The sequence below is a fragment of the Coturnix japonica genome, chromosome 1 (assembly GCF_054131305.1).
Source record: "Coturnix japonica strain WE chromosome 1, WE-NBRP24, whole genome shotgun sequence".
Taxonomy (NCBI): Eukaryota; Metazoa; Chordata; class Aves; order Galliformes; family Phasianidae; genus Coturnix; species Coturnix japonica.
Window position 1 is genome coordinate 103,035,129 of NC_140663.1, and position 10,620 is coordinate 103,045,748.

Here is a 10,620-nt window from a genome sequence, read left to right on the forward strand (position 1 = left end):
TGCATGCTTGACTCTGAAGTAGTTTGGACAATGATTTGAAGCGGATTAATGTCAGTAAGCTCTTATCTGTGATAATGCTTAGCTTTGTATTTTGTACATGTGCATCGCGTAGTTACATTGCATGCATCAGACATATTGTGCCGTGTTTGTGATTTGCTATCTTTTAATCTCGGGGAAAAAAAAAAATAGGTGAACTAGGTACTTTTCCAGAAATTGAATTTGGGATTGTTCCCTGCTAATTCATGTTGTTAATTAGCTACAGCAGGTAGCCAATAAAGCAGCATAAATGATTGCAGGTTCCTTAGGAAATGTGCCAATACGAACGCAAATACTGATTCAGATGTGGAATTTTCACAGTGCCTCCCGGTGAAACTCATTCATTAAGAAGTAAAAGCTAGGAGACATAAACGTGAGATGCTTGCAGCCTGCTGATGGACGTTTTGCAATAGGGAGAATGCTGGATCACTAATCATTCCCCTGGCAAATCAGCGATGCACATGCCACCCAATGGGAAGGGTGGGCAGATTTCTGCCTGGCTGAGTGCGGCAGTGCTGCTTGCAGCCCCCAAGCCCCAGCAGTGATTTCCCGATCCGCGGGAAGTGCTGCTAGCTTGTACCTCTGGTCTGCCACTGAATGGATTGCCAGCATGAGGCACGGAGCCTCTGGGAGCTGTGCGGGAGGTGAATGTGAAAGCAAGCAAAGAAGAAAGTGAGGCTCCTGCAGACTTCAACAGGCACGCTTCCCTTCCCACAGAAGAAAAAGCTGTTACTACGTAGAGGCAACGTTAGAAAAATCACACAGAACACAAAGGGAAATCTGCCTCTGGATTTTTAGGCAAGCTGAGGGGAATTTCTGCAGCCTTTTCCCCTCCTTTACTTTTCCTTTCCTAATCCTAGTGCCGCAGAGGACTGTGTCTGTGTGCATGAAATCAGTGCTGCTCTTTAAACACTTTTCTCCCCTTAACACTGCTCCAGTTCCCGGTTCAGTTTTGAATGGAGATCTTAAGTGAAAGCAGCAAAACACCAACTGGCTGGAAAATTGGCCATGAAGGAGTGCAGTGATTAGGAACCAGATGCTTCAGCTGAGAGGAAGCAGGATATGGGAGGCCTTCCAAAAGTGGGTTACCAAGGGGCCTTAGAGACGGACAAGCACCAAAAGCATCAGTTATCCACTTGAGCACTTGCATGTGTTTGCTTAGTGCTTTGAATGGCTTGCAACCACAAGACTAGGATTTGGGTTCCTATGCAGCCTCTGAGATATCCACACATTGCTCAGCTGCTTTTCTCCAGGTCTTGGGAGTGTCAAGACTAGAAGAGCAAGTTGTCAGTGGGTGATCTTTCACACCAGACACATCCCCCAGTGTGCTCAGGGGTAATCCTGTACTGCATCCATGGGTAATCATGGGACTTCATGTACAAGCAGATCCACCTGGCTCCCTTCAAAAGACAAATAGCACATCAAAGCAGATTTTTATCATCACTGTTAACGCTCTCCGGCCCCCCTGTGAGAGGATTTTAATGCTGTCATTTCAGGGATGAAATAAATTTTTTTGGAACAGCAAAATTTTGCCCTGCCTTTTATTTATTTAGAGCAGTGCTGATGACTGTAACTATGTCCCCTTGGTAGAAGCAGTGAAAGCAACTCTGCTCTTTGGGCTTCAGTCTGGTCAATAATATCGTAGAATCATAGAATCATAGAATAGCTTGGTTTGGAAGGAACCACAGGGATCATGAAGTTCCAACCCCCATGCCACAGGCAGGGCCAACAACCTCCAGATCTGTCACTAGATCAGGTTGCTCTTCATCCTGGTCTTGAACACCTCCAGGGACAGAGTAGTAGACACAAAAAACTAGAAGAAAAGAACATATATGTTAGAAAGAAAAAGAAGGATGCTCTCTCAATTTGCTAAAGCTCAGGGAAAGGTAAGGGCAGTGGCCACTGCTTGTGTGGGACCAAGGAAGAGATAACCTACAGCTTGAAGCATCCAGAAGTCACAGTTTCCCAAAGTCAAAAGGGGCCCAGGGAAACGTGTCTTATTCTCTTTGGGATTAGTTGTGGGAGATGGTAAAGTTACAGTGCCTCTCCCCATATGGCTGGGATGATAAAGAGGAGACATGGAAGCATATAGTTGGAAGGGGACAATATTTGAGACGACTGGTTATTCAACTAAGTGCCCACAGCCTGGCCGTAACTAGCACCAACCAAGGGGTATTTCCATCAGGAATACTATCTGGTTTGTTAGCAAGGACACCTTTAAATCTAAAAAGGAGTGAGTGATTTTATTGCTTGTGGGAGCTGCCCTAGTGGAAACTAGTCCACAATGTAATTTTAAGGCTGGGGCAATTAAATAAATACCAAGTTGAAAAGAAAGATGGGAGAATGTGCCCTGTGTATAAGATACAAAAGAAAAAGGATACCCAAAAGGAGATGCTTATAGCTTTGTTTTAGGTTGGAGTACAAAAAAACCCAACCAAACCAAAAAAAAAACAAACAAGCCACCCAAAAAACTACCAGTGAATTGACAGAAAACTTACCCTCATTTATGGGAAAATTGCAAGCAACTGAGACAAAAATCGACTATGGAAGTAAATAATTACAATGATGGACAAAGTGATTGCATCCTCTGCTCCCCTCCTTAAGAGGAGAAAGAGTCTAAACCTGCAAACTAATAAAAACAAGAAAATTACCACAACAGTCCAAAGGAAGGATGGAGGAAAGACTGGCCTCGGGCCATACCTGGCAGATTGGACTATTCCTGAAAGTTAGTGTTTGCAATATGTGTTGGCAATGGTAGATATGAGCACTGATTATCTGGCTGTACTGCCTGCTGCCCAGGCTGACCAGAAAGCCACTCTAAAGGGCCTTGCTTGTCAAGCCAATGGTTAGGTATTCCCTCTTCTGTCCCATCAGATAATGATTCCCATTTCATATGACACATGGTCCAGCTGCGGGCTACTGAAAACAAGGTTACAGGGATTTATCATACACCTTGTTATCCTTGGGGAGCCGGTTTAGCAGAGCATACAACACCTTACTAAAAGGACAACTGTAAAGACTTTCTCCTGCTCACACATTGCAGAGTTGGCCAAGTGCTGACACACCGAGACATGGATTTGAATAATAAGGCGAGGGTCCAGTCATACACCTCTTAGCAATTGTTGTTAGGGTATAGCCACAGAGAAATGCCAACCGGAGTTTTGACTGAAACTGAACAGCAATGAATTTTGGCACAAGATGGACAGTCTGTTTAATGCCAGCCTCCATCAAGCAAACTAGACCTTGCTAAGAACCTAGCCTGAGCATCAGGGGCTACATTTTTTAATTCTGGAGCTGTTTGTTTATGAAATAGAAATAGAAATGAAAAAATAGAATAGAATAGAATAGAATAGAATAGAATAGAATAGAATAGAATAGAATAGAATAGAATAGGATAGGATAGGATAGGATAGGATAGGATAGGATAGGATAGGATAGAATAGAATAGAATAGAATAGAATAGAATAGAATAGAATAGAATAGAATAGAATAGGACTCAACTCAAGCCTGCACTGTGAAGGTGATAGAGAACTGGGCTTCACAGAGAATAAAAGGTGGTACCATATAGCACTGAACAGATGATATCATAATGGTAACAGTATTCTCTGAGATGTGGTCAGTTATGATAGCATTAAACCACTCTTGCGGTAGCTGTAGTCCCTTAAATTATTTTTGTAATCCATGTACTAAACATGGACAATTTAATGATATGCAACACATCTTCACAGATCCAAACTAACAGCGGGTACAACTGGGAATGTGAACAATCTAATGCTACTAAACCCATGGTGTTTGATCATACAGTCATTTTTATATGGGAAAATGCCGAGAGAGAAAGAGTACCTTATCTTCTGGAACTGTAATATTAGAATGTACAAACCTATATGTATCCCTTATCTGCTCTTTACCTTAGGCCATGTGTTTCTTGGAGATGAGTAGACATATCAGGAATGTTGGGTCTGGGCAGATCTGCCCTGAACATAGTAGATTTTCAGGTGTTGCAAACCAGGCTTCAATCAGTTGGACAATTATCAGCCCAAGGGACTCATGGGTTAGCATCTGCCACAACTGAATTGCAAAAAGCTGATTTACAGCAACAGCAGCTGGTTCAGCAGACCTGGATTGCTGCAGGAAAACAGTCCACCAGAGTGCCTATGGGGACACAGAAGTTAGCACTGGCTTCTGCTTGTCCAAATCATATTACAAAATACAGTCCAAACTGTTGGGGTTTAAAGATACTTCTGGAGATCCAGTCCAACCCTCCTGCTAAAGCAGGTTCCACTTTAGGTCCATTGACCCTTGCCCTGTCACTGGGTACTACTGAAGAGAGCCTGGCCCCATTCTCTGGTCTCCCACCCCTTAGGTATTTATAAATGTTGATAAGATCCCCTCTCAGTCTTTTCTTCAGGCTGAACAACCCCAGGTCTCTCATCCTCTAACCATCCCTGGATGTGTTTAAGAGCCGTTTGGATGTGGTGCTCAGAGATACGATTTAGCAGAGGGTTGTTAGAGTTAGGGTACTATGGTTAGGCTGCGGTTGGACTTGATGATCTTTGAGGTCTTTTCCAACCTGAGTAGTTCTATGATTCTATGACAGGCTGTGTACTGTGAGAGTCGCTGCACATGGTTGAGTTCACTGGCTTGATGCACCAACTGGACTTGCTATGAATGAGGTGTGGCTCATTCAGAAATTCTGGCTTGGTGATGAAGTAAGCCCAGGGCAAGACTAAAGAATGCATGTGTTGCTAGCATTGAAAGAAAAAGGGGCAATTCTTATAAACTGGGACAAATCCTCATGTATTGCCTATATAATTCCCCGCTGAATGGAGGCTGGGGAGTACAGCCCTCCTTGTCCTGCAGGAATGTAAACAGAGTGACAGCGGTTACACACAGTACTCAGATATAGCCAGTATGGATTTAATCAACCTTCCTTTTTTTTCCTATTTGGTATATTATAGTATTCTTGGATTTGAAGTAGGTGGGTTTATACAAAATGTTATCCAATTATGATTTATAATTAAATTTAGAATTGTTATTTGAGAGGAGTCGTGAACATGGTGAAACTGAACTATGCATGCTCCATCAGAATAAACAACTGACACAAATGACTAAATATTTAGATAGCATTGCAAATGCTGGGTGGTAGTATATCTTTGAGGGAACAAGTCCCAGTGCTAATCCTGTTAAACACTTGACCATACACCCCAGCATTGTCCTTCTGACAGTTACTGTGTGCTTACTACCCTGCACATCTGTATGACTTGTACTAATAAACAGATTGCTAATATGCATAATAAAATGACCCTTCCATAGACAGAAAGCATGGTTGAGCTTAAGAGCGAAGGATGAGGTGAACAGGGACTCTTGCAGAGTAAATGGTGTTGAAGGAGTCATAGAATCACAGAATCACAGAGTGGTTTGAGTTGGAAGGGACCTCACAGCCCACCCACCCAACCCCAGCCATGGGCAGGGCTGCCCACCCCCCAGCTCGGGCTGCCCAGGGCCCCATCCAACCTGACCTTGAGCACCTGCAGGGATGGGGCACCACAGCTTCTATGGGCAGCTGTGCCAGCGCCTCACTACCCTCTGGGGAAAGGATTTCTTCCCAACATCTAAGCTAAATCTTCCTGCCCTGTTGGACCCCAGATCTCATTGAGAATCCCATGTGTTGGAATGAGCAGCTGCTGCATGTTCCATGTGCACAATGTGTTGAGACACCTTGTGCCAATCAGCGTTGCACTCTGGTGGATGTCATTAAAGAGAGCACATCCACCCATACAACAGGGAGGATTTTGTTTGGTGCATGAAGCAAAAGGCACATGTTACAGGGGGGAGACTGAGCATTGTGATGGCATCTGGGCAGCATGCCCTGGATGTTTACCTGGGGTCTGTACAATGCTGCATGAAAACAGGGTTCTATCATCTGAAGGGACATAAGGATTACTCATTATCTGTGTTCCTCTTCTTATTTTCTTAGTAATTAGGTGTCTCTACAATTATGCTACCTGCTGTTGTGCTTTCTCATTGAGATCTGGAGGTTTCCCCCGTGCAGCACCCTCTGATTCCCTTTGAGGTCCCTCAGGATGATCCACGATGGGCTCGCAGCCCGAAGGAGACACGGGACTGTTACGGCTCCGGATGGCAGCTCAGCCGTGTACGCAGCTCACTGCTGCTCCACGCGAGCGTGATGGGAGCGGAAAGCCGCGATGGGGCGGGGAGAGCTGGACAGCTGAACGCAAGCGAGGGGCCACTAATTCAGCCCTCCTACCTACAAGGAGAAACAGCTGCTGCTGCTGCAAGCAGCGTGCGTGGAGCCGTGCTGCTCGCTTCCAGCCGGAGGCTCTGCGCTCCAGCAGCGCTGTGCCAGCACGGCTCACGCTGGCTGCCGAGCCGGGCTTGGTCTCCTGCCAGCAGCACGCTCCAGAGGGAGACCGCAGAGAAACACAGAATCGTTTGCAAATCCATAAAACCCGTTGTGCGCAGCGGGGTCTGCTGGCAGGTGCCGGAGCACGGTTGTAGCAGGTGCCGCTCCTGGGCCACGGCCCCCTGCACAAGGTGAGGTGAAAGGCTGTGGGAGCAAGCGTAGGGAACATGATATCCAGTGGCTGGCTCTGCCCGGGATGGTGGTGCATTGCTGCAGGACTTCCTAAGCAATGAGCCTGGGAGGGACAGCATGGCAACGCTGTGCTGCGAGCTAGGAAAAACCCCACTAACCATAAAATGGCATCAGGACCCCCAGGAGTCTTGTAGAACAGAATGGCGGAGTGTAATGAATAGTCAGACATATGGTAAAAATGAATTAATGTCGAGTTGCCATCCACTCTGCCATTTTTTTGCTTTCTGTTTCCCCGCTGTGCTTGTCTCCTGGCATCACTGAATCTTGATTCAGGGAGAGGCAGCCAAGTAGCTTCCCTGTGAAGCCAACATCATATCCTAAGTTGGCCAACAACTTCGCTGTGCTGTCTGCTGGATCCATCTGGCCGGGAATCTCTCGCCTGTCCTGGTGGAGAATGACCAGCCTCTGCTGTACATCTCTGCCTTTGCTCTCCTCTGTTGGGGAGCTGCTGTAGCCTCTTCCTTCGGAGACCACTCTTTTGCACTGCACGCAGAATGGACGGGTTACTGTAAAAAAGCTCACTGCTGCTTTGCCCTGGGCTGGAGTTGGTGTCATAATGGAAAAATTGCTTCTCCAAAAGAGCAGCGATGCAGTGGCACAGGCTGCCCAGGGAGGTGGTGCAGTCACTGTCCCTGGAGGTGTTCAAGAGTGGATGTGGCACAGAGGGATGTGGGCAGTGGGAATGGTGTGATGGGCTGCTGGTTGGGCTCAGTGATCTTAGGAGGTCTTTACTAATCTTAGTGATTCTGTGTCTCCATCCTGACTTGGAAAGGTCTGAGGAGGAAAGCTGAAGGGTGTCTTGGCATTGTACTGGCTGAAATCAGGGCTCTTTTTTTTTTTTTTTTTTTTTCCCAATCAAAACTCCTCCCTGACACAGAAACAGATGTTTTGGTACAGTTCCTTATTCTAGGATTTCTTGGGAAAAAAAAGGAGCACTTGGGGGCTAAAGGACAGGAAACAGAGGTCAGGGAACTTGCTTGGCCGCTGACTTCTCATGTGATTTCAGGCAAGTGTTAAGCTGGAGTAGAGAAAGAGGGGAGGGAGACAGAGCCATTAAGCAATCCTTACGAAGGTTTGGTTTGGAGTGATTTGAGACCCTTGGTGGAAAAAGCAGCAAACTCCACACCATGCTCATTGCTGAGCCACATGTGGCTGCTCCAGTCACCGCTGGCTGGAAGCCTGAGCAGGCTGCTCTGAGCTGCAGGACACGTCCCTCCCAGCCCATCCCTGTGGCTGCACGGCTAGGAGGGGCCCCTGCCCCCTGACAGCGTTTTATTACCCGGTACTCACCCGCGACCCTGCCATGTATTTGATGCGTGTGTTTTCAGTGCTTATTTTCTCTGTGAGCGCGTTCCTCCTTTACCCAGCACCCGTGCGCTTTCCCATTCGCAGACATTCTGCTCCTGCTGCTGACAGCGGTGATTAGATGAGGTGGCAGCTGGGGAAACAATTGGGTACCAAATTAAAGTGGCTCTTCGAGTAATTGACTGATGGATCAGCGCTCCTGCTTTAAAAAAAAATTAATAAAACAAAAGGTTGCGCTGCATGAGTCACCGGGGTGCTGCGCTCCTGCCTGTGCTCTGCACTGCTTAGCAGGCAGCACGCGGCTGAGGTCAGGGGAAGGAGGTGTTGGGCTCCTTGCCATCCTCCCTGGGGAAAAGCCCTTTGCTGGGCCATGTGGGGGCAGAGGAGCGTTATGCAACCTGGCTGTGCTGCTCTCAGCTCCCTCCCGGCAGGCACTCGCTGCTTCTGGGCTTTTGCAGCCGGGTAGCTCCCAAGCTAATGCTTATGACTGGACAGGGAGTTCCCCCAGGTCCCCACATCCTTTCCTGCTTCCCAGCTGGTGCTGGGCAAGCACCTCCAGTTGATGGGGACAGCACGTATGGCTTTAACGGCTCTTGGAATGCTGCACAGATGAGTTTTTCCTCCGTTTTTGCTCCGTCATTAGCATTTTAACAGCTTTCTTGCAAAAGGGAAGGGAAGGGAAGGGAAGGGAAGGGAAGGGAAGGGAAGGGAAGGGAAGGGAAGGGAAGGGAAGGGAAGGGAAGGGAAGGGAAGGGAAGGGAAGGGAAGGGAAGGGAAGGGAAGGGAAGGGAAGGGAAAGGAAAGGAAAGGAAAGGAAAGGAAGGGAAGGCGAGACAAGGAGAGGGGAGGGAAGGAAACATTGAAATCTCACATTTTCTGAGGATCCCAGGAGCTGAGGCTGTAACAAAAGCACCCGTTATCCCATGACACACCAGGAATATAAACAATATCCAAAGCTCATGTAGTTCTGTGATTGCAGTCAAAACCAGCTCATTTTCTTTCCCATCCTTTTTTACAGAAAGGAGAAAGATTTATTTGTGTTGCAGGTGGTGTGGCATGGAGGAGGTCTGGGTCTCTCCTTGCCTACTCTAACATGGATTCATCCCAGCAGAATTACAGGCATCCATCCCAAAATAGAAGCTCATAGCACATATGCAGACCTTGTCTGGCTCCCTTTGGTGGCAGCTTCACTGCGTCAGTGTCCCGTCACAGCTCCTGAGTGGATGGGATGTGTGTGCACATGTGTGTGTGTGTGTGTGTGTGTGGGAATGCTGCCTCATGCTACCCGCTCCCTCCCCTTGGGACCTGTCTAGTTCCCATTCTTTTTCCTGTTGCCGCTGCTCTAATAAAAAAGTGGCTCAGCCAATTCTCCTGAACCTGAACGCAGAAAGGAGGAGACAGAGAGTGAAAAATGTGGAATTGAAAAGGATTTTTTTCTTTCTTTCCCAACAGACACCGTCACTGGGGAGTGGGGTGGAGGGGAAATAGTTATTCGTGATGGAATTGAGAGCAGGGAGCTGCTGCTCCCATCTGAGAGAGCTCGTTACTGCCATGAGTTTGCTTAAAATACAGCTCTAATTACCTGTTTAAACAATAGCTCTGTCCCTTCCTTGGTCTATGAAGACTGCACACATTTTAATTATCGGGAAGACCTTGGCCATTCACCTTTCAGAGGTATTTAATGCTTCCAGTCAAATGCCTGCCCTGATGCACTCTGTTACCATGCCACCTCTCGAACTCTCACCAGCGGAGAACTGCAGGGTATCGCTGGTGAAATGACATTCTCAGGCAGGATTTTTTTCCTGCATAATCATGGCATTTGGGTTAATTTTGCTTTGCTGGGCACATTAGTCTTTGGCTTCTAAACAAGAATGCTCAGGCCCTCCTCCTGCCTTGCCTTTTCCCCTCTGCACACGTGAAACGCAGGACTTAGCCTGCGTCTTGATGTGCAGATCATGCAGTACTCCTATGAATGAATGGCAGCGTTCCTTGAGCAGGAGGGGCTCTCCTCTCCCTGTGCCCAGATGTCTGTCTGTCCATCCCAGTATCACATCTAGCACCAAAAGCTCCAGCCACTGTGAAACCTCATCTACAGAGCTTGAAGCAGCTGGTCAGAGGAAACTGGGTGATCTTGGCCTGTGGAGTAGTACATCTCAGCAGCCTCGGTGTGCAGAGCTCCCAAGGCTTCTCACAAGGCTGGGAGGAGGCTGACTGCATGTTCCTCCTGGCAGCACCAAGCAGCCGCTCGGGTTTGTTTTTCCCTTCCCTTTAGGAGTTTCCAAAGCATAACAGAGCCTTGTGGGAGCGGAGGACACCGCTTTGATTTAGGGTAATTGCCTGCATGTTGTGATTCAGCAAATCAGCCAACCCTGGACGTGATTAACTGGGCATGATTAACTATAACGACTGAAGGGATTTTCCATGGGACTTGGGCGTATGCTTCCCCACTGCGTAAAGCCAGACCCCAGCGCTGCTGCAGAGCTTGGTGGCTGAGCGGACAGAAGGATTCAGCCCTTCTCTATCAGATCTCCCTTTGTTTTCGCTGACCAATGAAACCGCCAGGCTGGGACATATCACAATGTTTGCTCAGCTGGCTGTGAAAGGCGGGGGGTTTCTGTGGGGGAAATGGCTCATTTCTCCTCCAGCAGACCAATCACCTCAGC

At 47.6% G+C, this 10,620-nt stretch overlaps 1 long non-coding RNA gene across 3 annotated transcripts; it reads right to left on the minus strand.

Moving 5' to 3' along the window:
• Nucleotides 1-1,563: 1,563 nt before the first annotated feature.
• Nucleotides 1,564-9,222, minus strand: LOC116654425 (uncharacterized). 3 transcript variants are annotated; one of them, XR_004309668.2, is made up of 3 exons: nt 9,118-9,222; nt 7,943-8,090; nt 1,564-1,849 (listed from the first exon to the last, which is right to left on the minus strand). It is a non-coding gene; the product is annotated as an uncharacterized LOC116654425 (long non-coding RNA). The 3 variants fall into 3 exon arrangements; XR_014946686.1 differs by having other exon boundaries at nt 8,829-9,149; XR_014946684.1 differs by lacking the exon at nt 9,118-9,222 and having other exon boundaries at nt 7,943-8,267.
• Between the last annotated feature and the right edge of the window lie 1,398 nt (nt 9,223-10,620).